Raw genomic sequence first — 13,117 nt, 5'->3', positions numbered from 1 at the left:
TTCATGTACTTATATCATTTGGCCTTGCTCATGGTTTACATGATCTTAGCACTGTTAATGTAAAGGTCAATAAATGTTTGAACTTTACTAAACTGGTGTGGTGATTCATGGCCACATGGGTCATGGTGCGTATAAATGACTGACTCCAATATGAGAAGTGATTTTATTTATTTGATTCCATTGTTGATAACCACCTTACTCCTATCTGTGTCCAAAGGTCTGTGTCAACCTCTAAGGGTAAGTGATGGCGACCCTATACATCTAAAGAAATATAAGGTTAGACACACCCACAAATTTGAAAGGGCAGAGGATGGTTATGCCTCAATATGAGGGGTTTCGGTTTTTGGTTATGTCTCAATAGGAGGAGTTTGATTATATGACATTTGGAAAAATTGGGAGATTTAGTTTTACCGGTGCTTGATGAAAATGAGAAATTTGGTTTTGCCAATGCTTGTTTGGATGGAAATTAGTTTTGCCAATGCTTGTTTTGAGATGTTCTCAGAGTTACTAGTGTGATTTGTGATTGGGTTAGGGTTTGCGCTTGCACTGCTTAAGCAAATTGCAGGTGAATTGTGATGCTTGTGAGAATTGAGGAGTTTGCGCACTCCAATGTAGTTTGTTAGGGAGTGTGCATACTCTCAAGGGTGTATGTAGGCAAGTCAGTGAACTTCAATTGGGCATGGCACTTTGTGCAAAAACATTGCCCACGTACCTGTTGATATATGTAGTCTGCACTGGTCTAAGACTCCGGAGATTTGAGTATTGTACAAGTGTAGGATACACTTGGTTGTTGTTGTAACTCGTCGGTTTAGTTGGGTGAGCGGGCGTGGTTGACAAATACTATTTTTAGAATGTCCGTTGAAGGAATTGCTAGTTTGACAGATATTGGTGATTCCTGAGAGATAAAGGAGGTACTAGAATTAGTCAAAGGTAGAATTTGTGGGTCAATTTTCACTTGCGAGTCAGAGGAAGCCGAAGTTGAACGAGTAGTTGTCAGAGCTAAAAGCCGCAGTGGAAAATTCCATATTGCTTCTGAAGTGATTGTGTTCCCTATCTGTAGTAAGCACACACAAGTTGGTGTGTTGACCTTTCTTTATTGCTCGCAATAGTTTGCACTAGTTTTTATGAGAATTGAGAGTTTGGAGAACAAGCCGCAAGACTTTGTCAGCTGCTGAGCGTAGGAGTGTGATGCCACTTAGGTCCGCGCTGCGATAGGTCGATTCACAGGACTCGTGAACGGATTGGTGGACAACTGTGAAGGGCTAAAGGGTTGAGAGATCCTGTTTTGAACTTAAATTGTAGTTTTAAGCCAGATCAAAGTAAAGATGACATTATTCAAAAAGTTAAAGAGTGAGCTTAAGGGAGATGCTTTTATTCCAGTTAGAATAGGAGAAATTGCCACACCAGAAGGTACACCGGCATATATCATAATTGAAGAGAAAGTTACAGCAGCATGTATTTAGTTGAAACACTAGTGTAAAATTACATAGAAGGAAGGTAGCTGTTTTTTTATTTCATTTTTGCATTTATGATAATATAACCAATGTAACACATTAGAGAGGTTAATAATTACATCTTGTGGACAAATTAGGCGTAAGGAGCAAGAAAGTCGTATAACCATCTTATGTAAAAATCAATAAAAAGGTGCCATGTCACCTCTGATCATGGTATAAACACAACCATATCTTTGAGACCTCCTGATGTGCACAATGAAGGGAAGGGAAGTAATAGCAACAGAGGGAAAGCTAAGATTAGAATGAAGAGAATAGAAAGGGAAAAGAAGAGTGAAATTAAAAACTAAAGGGGGGGAATAGAGAAACATTGCAGCCGTCAGATCACTAATATAAATGCAGGCAGTGGCATGAAAGGAGAGCATAATCATTGCATAGTTAATGGGGAATTCTGGGCAACTTTATGCCGCTCGATGGACGAGTCTCCAAAAAGGATCACAGGGGGGCCCATAGGTCTCTCGGTCGGGAGCCCTCAGGCATAAGTTCCCAGTATCTCATTAGTTGTTCTTGACAATACGAAGCATCCTGCAACCATTCACAACAACAGGGAGCTCGGCGACACCCCCAGCACATTGCGACCCTACGCTTAGCGGGCTGCAGCAACTGCCCCACCAGTCTCCTGTGCGCGATGGGAATCCCCTCAACATATCCCAAAAGAGCAAGTTTAGGGGTGTGCGGCAGCACGAGTTCAGTAATCTCCTCAAGCGCGTGCAGCACCTCTGTCCAGTTTTTGCACAGCGCAGTGCAGCTCCACACGAGGTGCAAAAAGTCTGCATCAGGGGCCATATACCTCTCGCAGCGCGCATTAGCTCGGATACCCATACTCTTCAATTCACGGGGTGTATAATACAAACGATGTAAAAATTTGAAGTGAATAAGGAGTAGTCTGTAGTTAGGGAACAGCTCTCTCATATGTGCGCAGCATTGTCGCCACACGTCATCAGGAATGGCTTCACCTATGTCCACCTCCCAGTGTGTTGTGGTTTAATCTCAGACTCAGACACCACTTTCTGCATGGTGATAATCGTGCGTGGGGATTGCGTTTGATATATACCGGATAATAAAAGCTTTATTCGGTCGTTGAGGCCATCAAAGCATACAAAAATACATTAGTAACAAAATTAAAAAAATTACAATAAAAAGATGAAAACTAACTTAATAACTCGATGTACATATAGATAGATTAAAACATAACAGGAGGAATACATCCCTTTTCTTCATACCATCTAATTCCTAAATCCTGAATAGATATTAACATAGAATAATACGTTTATTTCAGTGAGCGATGTCGTATACGCCAAGCTGTCGCAAGGAACTTGCTGACAGCGTGGATAACATTTTAGGAAGTGTCGCTCTTTAAAATCCTAATAGCTGTAAGACACTACCTCAAACCCAGATCTTGGCAAATTTCACGGATCCATTTTTATCTGGGAGTCGAGTAAGCAGGACAAAAGAACATAACGTGTTCAATGGTTTCTGTGCAAACAAGGCAAGCTGGGCAAAGATCAGTATATGAGGGCCCGCCCCAATTCTTAGTTAGAGATAACAGCGGGAGGCTTCCAAAGCGGAAGCGCTCGTAAAGGCCCTTCCCCAGTAGGTCAGGGATCAAATCAAGATATTGTTAGAACTGGGGATACCACTTGAAGTTGATGAATAAATTGGTCAATCTACCATGGGATGTACAGCGAACCAGATCGCTCTTTATATGGGACCAATATATTGTCTTCAGGAGGGTCTTATCAGCTCTCTCCAAGTTGTGTGGCTCTTCCCAAAATTTTCGTAGACCCAGAGCTGAAAACCAATTAGATACATGCATAACCCAGGATATGGTAGCCGCTCCTGGCCTCCTTAAAATGTCAAGTACTGAATCTCTGTATACAACAAGTTCCGGGACAGTCCAAATCCTTACCCAGTATAACAAGGGTCTTAGGGCTATCAAATTGGCTATACAGTTACAACCTAGGTCCAAAAACACTGGGATCATAGGAGTACTCTGGGGACACGCAAATAGGGCCCTAGCAAAGCTATTTTCTCCTACTGCTAGTCTTTTACTCTCAGAGAAACCCCAGAGTTCAGCGCCATAGGTGGCTGCACCCTGCGCCTTTGCCAAATAGATTTTGATGGCTGGGGGTATGGCTTTAGAAACAGAATTCTTATAAAAGCGCAGAATAGCAGCCGTTCTATGCTGAAGAAGCCCCACACTTTTGCCGATTTGTTCCTCCCAATGCAAGTTGTTTGAGAGCCTCACACCAAAGTAGCCTATGGACTTAACTCTACTTAGTAGGGCCCCATCCAAATTGATGATGCATCTTCGGCTACTGCCAGGGGTAAACACTATCTATTTTGTTTTGTTAACATTCAGTTCCAACCCATGATCATCACAGAAGGACTTTAATCTATCCAAAAGGATTTGGATGCCCATCGGAGTCTTGGAAATAAGTAGAGAATCATCTGCGAACAACAGTATTGAGATCTTCTGCTCGTTGAGAGTGGGAGCGTCATTGGTGCATGAGGACAGGATTTGTACGACTTTATTAATAAATAGCGTAAATAATGTATATAATAATATAATTATATTTGATATATAAGTTCCAGTGCTTGGCTCGCCTGGGGCATGGCAGGGAGTCAGTGGTAATGCACGCGGAGCCTGGCACGAATTCTGAGTAAGAATAATCGGTGCAACGCTGTGTCTCGCACACCTCCAAGTGCTGCCTCCGAGGAGATGAACATCCATCAGAGAACCAGGAGCCCAAAGTACTTAAGGTAGACTCACAAAGAAATTGACTGACTCAGGCATCCTCTGACAAGTGCATGTCAGCGACATCCAGCACTGGCATCGAAGGTGTAAATGGCCCTCGTACATCAACATGACGCAGCAGCACAGTCTAGGCTCTCGGCGTGCAGGCCACAGTATCGAACCCTTGCAGTCTGGGTCTGATCGGGCCTCCAAGTACCCGCAGTAATCTATCAGGCCACACAGTGTTACTTTCAGGTGCCAAATGTGGCAGGCATCGTGTAGGGTGCAGCCAAAAATGCGCAAAATGTGCCTGCGCACATTGATAATAAAGTGCTAGAGCCGGGGCCGCCAAACACCCCGGTTCAAACAGGAGTGTCAGCTTTTCCCATAAAATTGTGGGCTGCCTACCAGCCCAGGCCAGCACCTGAGTCGCTTCAGAAAACTTGCTGTAAGGTAAGAGGTAACTTGATCAATAAATATAGAAATATGGGCAGAGTAACCATCTTCACTATCGCTATGCGAGCAGTCAGCGAAAGTGGCAATGAGTGCCACGTCTCCACCCTATCTTCCAAACACAATAGCTTTGCCGTAATTTGCTGACCAAAGCGTATTAACGTCCCTACTCAGCCAGATACCTAAATACCGCACCAGTCTGTCAGCCCAGCCAAGGGGAGATCTAGAGGGGAACTGCACCGTAGCCTCAGATAGAGGCAACACCACAGACTTGGACCAGTTGATGGTGATCGCAGAGAACCGCACAAAGCAAAGTATGTCATCTAACCGACCCGGGACCTAGTGAGCCAATCAGCCACCACACTTCCCCAAAAAATTCAGGGTCAGCAGTATTAGGGCCGTAAATCCTCACCATTCTGCAGGGTCTATCTATCAGTGTGCCGCGCAACATAACATAACAACCATTCGGATCCACAAGTACCTTTTCAGTGCACCACTACAGTCCCTTCTGAATCAAAATTGCCACGCCTCGAGCATATCGCGAATACATTGCGGCATGACACTCCAACCAGCAGCTTCTCCAGTGTTTTGTGGCATCCACCAGGTGGGTCTCCTGCAGCATACAAATATCAATCGCATCTCACTGCATATAGGCAGACAGCAGTCTCATCTTGTGCCCATCATTCAGCCCACGAACATTCCAAGTGAGGCACTGCACAGATGTCACGCTTTTCTGCGCTATCCCAGCAACCTGTCTATGCACACATCCTCCCATACCATCAAAATGGAGGCATCAGCGGCATGCCGGGAGGGGAGCAGAAGTGAAAGAAAAACTATAGAGGGAGTAAACCAAGTATAGAGCATTACCAACCCCCACCCACGCTGACCCCCCAAATGGATCAGTACTGCAATCCCTCCCATCCCCAAATGCAAATCCCACAACATAATAATAAACAATGTGAATGGACTCATCCAATGGGGTGTAAGCGAGGCCATCCGACAAACCTTCCCGAATGTGATGGAAGGACAAGGGGACTCACAATGTAGGGTATAATGTAGAGAAGTCAGCATTAACATTTAAATCAACAACAAATTTGCAGGCCACGAGGCAGCGAGCAAGGCTGCGGGGGCCCCAAACAGTAGAAGCTATTTAGTCATTATCACTTAGGGCATTTCCCTCTTCGCCACCAACCCATGGGCTCTACAACAGCACCTTTTTAGGGACAGATTTAGTGTATTTAGCATCCAGTTTCGGGTCAGTGAAGAAGTGCATCTTGCCCTTAAGCTGCACACACAGGTTAGCTGGATAAATGAGGGAGTATCTAGCATCGGTCTGGCTCAGAGTGCACTTGACCAGCAAGTACGGGCCGCCTGCACCCCAGGTGTGTAGTCAGGGAAGATGCTCAGCTCAGTGTTATTATGAATCCCAGGTCTACGCTCTCTGGCCAGTCTAAGTATGGTGTCCCTATCTCTGTAGTTCAGTAAACGTACAATAATAGGACATGCAGGGGCTCCCGGCGGTGGTTGCAGCCCCAGGGATCTGTGGGCCCTTTCCACCACCAGCAACCAGGAGAGCTTGCCAGAAAACAACAAAGAGAGCATGGTTTCAACATAGTCCTTCATGCGCCCCATGGCCGTCGGCTCCCAGAGGCCTAAAATGCGAATGTTCTTACAGAGGGACCGGGCCTCCAGGTCCTTGCTTTTATTCTGGATCACCTCAAGCACTCGCTCCATGCGTAGCAAATGTTATCCGTCTCTGTGGCGACCATCCTCCAAATTCGAGGTGCGAGTTTCTAGCTGCTCAAAACGGGCATCATGACCATCTACCCGTTCCTTTAGATGATCCATATGCTCGGTCAAATGGTCACGCTTGGCGTCAATGCTAGCCAGGCTATGCTTGAAGTCTAGGAACATAGCCTTCATGGAGGAAGCTGCAGTCTCTTCATCAAGTGGCAGGTCATGCGCCGACCGGCCGGCCACATGGCCCTTCTTTTTCCCACCCTCAAAAGCAAACTTAGGCTGCTTCTGGTCAGCCTTCCCCATCTTCTACGCAGCCAGCCGGGCCGGCATCCAGCAAGGCGCCACCACACCACACCAGTAGAAGTCACCTGAGAGGTAGGGCCACCTAAAGACAAAAGCTCCATGTGGGTGCTCACTCCCGCTCGTTGTTCACATCACATCAAAGCATGGGGGAGGAGGGAGGGTGCCAGGCCTCCAAGCTAGCCCTATGGCTGTCACCACACGGCCAATCGCAGACACATAAGTCAACTGTGTCAGCCCACAGCAGCAGCCTTCTCACCCACGGGGTCACGCGGCTTGAGAAGCTGCCGACGAACAGGCCCGCAGGTCGTCAGTTGGGGGCCCCAGCCAAGTCTGAAAGGCTAGGTCTCGGATTGCCAGTCGGCCACCACTATGCAATAAGAAGGGGGTAAATACCCCATCTCAGCTGCCTCAGGGGTGGCACCCACATTCCCAGGATGTCACCAGTCTTCCCGAGGTCACCAAGGCATAAGGAAGAACTGCAGGAGGCATCGGTCACCAAATCAAGTTCGGGACGATCCAGCCGCCGAATAGGCCCCGCAGGAGCGGGGTGACGAAGCGTCAATTGCGTGGGCTGGGAAGGCCACCCCTGGGTCTCCGGCCCTGATCGCGGGGGCGAGGTATGAAGTAATGAAAAGGGGCCGCCCCCCACGGCACTCACCAGTACGGTCTCCATCTATTAGGTCGGCAGGCACTGCCGATGCCCATGAGCACCATGCACCAATCCAGGCCCGCCCAGCGAGGCCGGGCAGGCTAGCGCGTCCCCTGGATTCCAAACGGCAAACTGCCAGAACCAGCAGCCTCCCCGACCCTTCCTTCATGGGCTGGGCAGAACCTCACAGTGTGGCAGCCATCTTGCCGGACGGCCAGGCCACGCCCCCTGAAGAAAGGGAGCTTAGCGTCTCCTGCCCATGGAACTTTTAATATGAGAATTTTAGAGGATTTGAGGAGAGTGTGTATGAGTTAAAACCTCCTCTGAGACCAGCACAATTTGAAGCTATAGCCATTTGAGAGTTAGTTGCCAGACAACAAGAGAAAATAAAATATAAGAGAAGAATGAGAAAAGCTGAGAAGACATTATTAGAGGCAAGATGAGACAATGAGCAAACATTTTGGAGAACTGAAACTTTACAGGGAATTGGAATGTTTCCTGCAGTTACACAAGAGAAGGCGAGTAGTGCCAGACAAAAGACCAAGAAGAAGAATAAGGACTGAAGAAGATGATTCGAAGTCAGATGAGTGTAGAAAATCATTGACTTATGATGATGACTCAGATGATGATGAATTTATAATGCAGCTCCTGAAAAGTCATCCTCCACCATATGCAGCACAAGAGACAAGTGCAGCTACTAGTACTGGTCCAAGTGAACCTGTACCAGTTGTTGTAACATAGAGTCAAGTACAGGTTGCAGCTAGCGTTCCTGCTAGCACTGTAACTTAAAAACCTATGATTCAGACTGTAGGACAACCTATAGTCTATTCTACTATTCCTGATTCAAAAGGCCAGGGCACTTGTATGAAATAAGATAAGAGTCTGTACAGTTAGGTTCTTGGTCTTCGGAGAATCAATATATAATCCAAATAGAGTTAAAGTTCAGTGTCTTTATTCTTGTGCGAGGTTTATATACATGTTCATCACATCAGAAAGATTCCATATGTGGTCATCACAACAACATCCAACAGCCAACACGTGTTTCGTCTCCGAGAAATTAATCTCATTGACTTCCTCAGGGTCAAATATAAGTAAGGTGTTAACACAAATAAATGGCTTATCCTAATCAAGTAAAACTCTTCAAGAAAATGTACGATCAATAGAGAAAGAGTAGTGGGAATCAGGTGACGGGGGCAAAACACTATTATCCCCGAGTCTTCATGAGGGAGTACTCGTAAGTCAGCACGTATGGATCCAAAATCTTTTACGGTGCGATCTATAAACAAAACAGTTCTTTTGTGTAAATTCTTGTGTTGGGGGTGCGGTGTCTTGCTCCCCGATAATTAAGCTGGCGTGTATGTAGAGAAAAAGGACGTGTAAGCCCTCCGTGTCATCTAAAACCGATGTGACAAAGATTATAATCATATGTTGCTTCTAAGTTGAGCAACCAGACTCAGCCCCCTCAAAATAAAGTGCAAAATACATAAGTTAACATTAATGTCACCTACCTAGAGATATAAGGTATAGAAGAGACACAGAGTAAGGTCTCAGGAGTGTGTGTGAAACTCCTCAGCATGACGTGAAGGTCCACTGATTAATTTAAGTTATTCCAGGACTTCACAGACTCTAGAGACTCTGGTGGTCATTACAACCCTGTCGGTCGGTGTTAAAGCGGCGGTAAGACCTCCAACAGGCTGTTTGAAAAAAAATTGCATTTACGACCGTGGCGGAAACCGCCAACAAAGACAGCCACTTTAATACTCCGACCACCACGGTGGAACAAACAAACAGCTTGGCGGTCACCGCCAACAGATAGGCGGGAGACAATGTACCGCCCGCACTATTATGACAGGCCAATCCGCCACCTTTTCCGGGGCGGATTCACCGTGGAAAAAAACACGGCGGAAACAGGAATTCCGAAGGAAAAACGCTCACCTCTACACACTCCACGAGGAACGAGGACACCATGGACCCGGAACTCCAAATTCTCCCTGAAATAGTCTTCCTGCTCCTCTACCAGGAGCCCACACAAGATCCCCGACCGTGACGGAGAGAACACTGCAGGGGCATCAGACAGCAACTAAACAGGCACCTCGGGGGGAGGGAAAGGGGGGGCACCTCAGCCGCTTGAGTGCACAATGCCAAATCCACGAGGGGGCCACAGGCCCACTGTTCCATCCTGGGGAGTGCAAAGCCACAGTCTCTCAAGTCTCTACAGTGGGTGGTTTCCCCACTGTTCAATCCTGGGGGGTGCAAAGCCACAGTCTCTCAAGTCTCTCCAATGGGTGAGTTGCCCACTGTTCAATCCTGGGGAGTGCAAAGCCACAGTCTCTCAAGTCTCTACAGTGGGTGGTTTGCCCACTGTTCAATCCTGGGGAGTGCAAAGCCACAGTCTCTCAAGTCTCTACAGTGGGTGGCTTGCCCACTGTTCCATCCTGGGGAGTGCAAAGCCACAGTCTCTCAAGTCTCTACAGTGGGTGGTTTCCCCACTGTTCAATCCTGGGGGGTGCAAAGCCACAGTCTCTCAAGTCTCTCCAATGGGTGAGTTGCCCACTGTTCAATCCTGGGGAGTGCAAAGCCACAGTCTCTCAAGTCTCTACAATGGGTGGTTTGCCCACTGTTCAATCCTGGGGAGTGCAAAGCCACAGTCTCTCAAGTCTCTACAGTGGGTGGCTTGCCCACTGTTCCATCCTGGGGAGTGCAAAGCCACAGTCTCTCAAGTGGATAACAGCGCTGCCCTGTTCAGCGGTGCTTGAGATGGCGGTCTCCATTGCAGGGTCTCAGCTGCTGGCGGTCCTTCATGGCCCAGCGGGGCTAGTGCTGGCGGTAGCCTCCTGGCCAGGTGGGCTGGTGCTGGCGGTGACCTCCTGGCCAGGTGGGCTGGTGCTGGTGGTGGCCTCCTGGGCAGCTGGGATGGTGCTCGCAATGGCCTCCTGGGCAGCTGGGCTGGTGCTGGCGGTGGCCTCCTGGGCAGCTGGGCTGGTGCTGGCGGTGGCCTCCTGGGCATCGCGGATGATGGCGGTCTTCTCCGCCATACTGCTCTTCCCAGACTTGCCAGGTTTCTTGTGGCCCTTCCCCACCTGGGAAGGTGTCACAGCTGACTCCACACTCCCACCGGGACCCCTGGGAGCAGCTTTGGTGGCTGGAGTCTTCCCCTTCTCCCGCCTGGCACTGACCAACTTCTGATGCTTCACAGGTGGGGGACTGTCTGTGCTGTGGCTCGGTGCCGCACTGGCTGCCCTGGTGGCCGGTGCACTCCAGATTCCGGTGACTACAGGCACCACTGGTCCCGGAGATGTTGTGGCTGAGGTGCTAGTTCAGGACCTATGAGATGGACGGGGTGGGGGTGATGTGGGAAAGAGGTCAATGTTGGACAGGAAAAGTTTTTTGGACACACTGGGACGGTTAGCTGGAGGGTGTTTGGGAGTGGAGGAAGAGGTTGTGCTTGTAGGAGGTGTAGGTTTGGTGACTTTGGGTGAAGGTGCATGCGCTGGAGGCTGTCATGAGGTGGATGGCTGTTGGGTGGGTGTGTGCCTGCGTTTGTGTATCTTGGGAGGGGGCGTCACAGACACACTGGGAGAGGACACAGGGGACGTGTGAATGGTAGTGGGGGTGGTGACTGCATGTGAGCAGGGTGTGGTGGTGGGTGTGATGGAGAGGGACGTAGTGGCTCTAGAGGTAGTGCATGCAGGTGTAAGTGTAGACGAGACTGGGAGGGAGGAGGGAGACGAGGAGGAGGGGGACACAGTGGAGGCAGTGGATGTTGGTGTGTCTGCATGTGTGTGATGCTTGCATGAATGCCTGTTGGATGTGTGGTGCTTATGTTTGCCTGAGCTTCCCTTGGGTGTTGACATGTGTGCACGTTGGTCTGTAGGTGTGCTTGGGATAGGCTGAGGTACAAGGGATTGGGATGGGGTGGAGGAAGTTCGAGGGGGGAGGCTAGACGCAGGGACAATGGCTGCCATCAGTGCAGAGGCCAGAGTCTGAAAAGCTCGCTGAAGGGCCGCCTGACCAGAATGAATGCCCTCCAGGAATACATTGGTTTGTTGCAACTGCCTCTCTACACCCTGGTTGGCATTCAAAATGGTAGACTGTCCAACAGTGAGGGATCTGAGGAGGTCAATGGCCTCCTAACTGAGGGCAGCAGGGGTGACTGGGGCAGGGCCTGAGGTGCCTGGGGCGAAGGTGATGCCCACCCTCCTGGGTGAGCGGGCACGGGGCAAAAGCTGAGGGGCTGCTGGGAGGGCGGTGCTGGTAGGGGGGGTGGCGGCTGGACCTGTAGATGCGGGGGGCACAGATGTTGCCGCCGCCCCAAGGGAGCTCCCATCAGAGGACGATTCCATGTCGCTGGTGTCAGCTCCTGTCCCCGCCGTGGAGCTCACCTCGCCCTCCGTCCCACTGGTGAATTCAGACACCGCACTGTCGCCCTCCAGGGCCATGTGGGATGCAGCTCCCTCATGCTCCTGTGCCACTGCTCCTCCGCCTGATGATGCTAATGCACACAAGAACAGGGAGACCACAAAAAGGGGGGGGGGAGACAGAAGAAAGACATGTTGCGTGCCGCTACCGTTGGCAGACACGACAGACACAGAAGCCCCCTGCACTACGCCACATCTGCACACATAGATGACACAGGGGCATGACTAGGTGTACTTGGCACTCTACAGAGGTGGGGTGGGGTGCTACATGGCCTGCCTTAAGGAGGGCCCTTGCCTACGGAACTCGTCCTGGCCTAGGGAAACCCACAGCCCACCTCCCCCACCCAGACCCCTCCACTGCACGCAAACTCAGCAGAATGAGAGTGTACTCACCCCCTTGTGGCTGCTGTGATGCCCTCAAGCGCCCATCCAACTTCGGGTACAACACCACCAGGATCCTGAACATCAGGGGGGTCATGGTGCGACGGGCACCCCTCCCACGTTGGGAGGCCATCCCCAGCTGAGCCTCCGCCGTCTTATTGCTCCAGCGGTGAATGTCCTCCCATCTTTTACGGCAGTGGGTGCTCCATCTGTGGTAGACCCCCAGGGTCCGGACGTCCTTGGCGATGGCACGCCAAATGTCTTTTTTCTGGTGGGCGCTGACCTACATGAAATGTACAGGGCAAAAAGAGAAGTTATTACCAACTTCACTGTCAAAGTGATTGCCCCTATCCCTACCCTTGCCATGTGGCACATGCATTCACCGTCTTTCATGCACGCAGCACTCTCCCCCCTTCCTTCTTACATCCAGCCCTCTCCACACAGGCATAGCCCATACAACATGCTCCTTGTGTACTTACCTGTTTGTCTGGAGGACCGTAGAGTAGCGTGTACTGGGGGAGGACCCCATCCACGAGCTTCTCCAACTCCTCTGATGTGAAGGCAGGGGCCCTTTCCCCAGACACTCGAGCCATTGTCTCTTCTAGACCGAGGTCACAGCAGCACTTGCAGTGCAGGTCCTCTCCTGTTGAAGATCAGAAATCGAGTGATTGAACAGATAGAAAATGGCGGTCCCGTCCACGGCGGTGCGTACCGTCACCGCCGGCGTACATCGTCATTGGCTCCTGGGACCCATAGGGTCCAATGTTAACCAATGCAGCATTGCGCTGCGGTCTTCGACCACCTACCGCAACGGTGTACAACGCCAGCGCAGTTACCTCACATCCCATTGTCACACTTTACAGGTCAGGCAGCCGCCATTTCAGGGTCCCACATGCCTACAATTTCAACTGCGTCACACATACCT

Source organism: Pleurodeles waltl, chromosome 11, assembly GCF_031143425.1.
Source record: "Pleurodeles waltl isolate 20211129_DDA chromosome 11, aPleWal1.hap1.20221129, whole genome shotgun sequence".
Taxonomy (NCBI): domain Eukaryota; kingdom Metazoa; phylum Chordata; class Amphibia; order Caudata; family Salamandridae; genus Pleurodeles; species Pleurodeles waltl.
The sequence above is the reverse complement of the archived record's forward strand: the minus strand, read 5'-3'. Positions refer to the sequence as shown.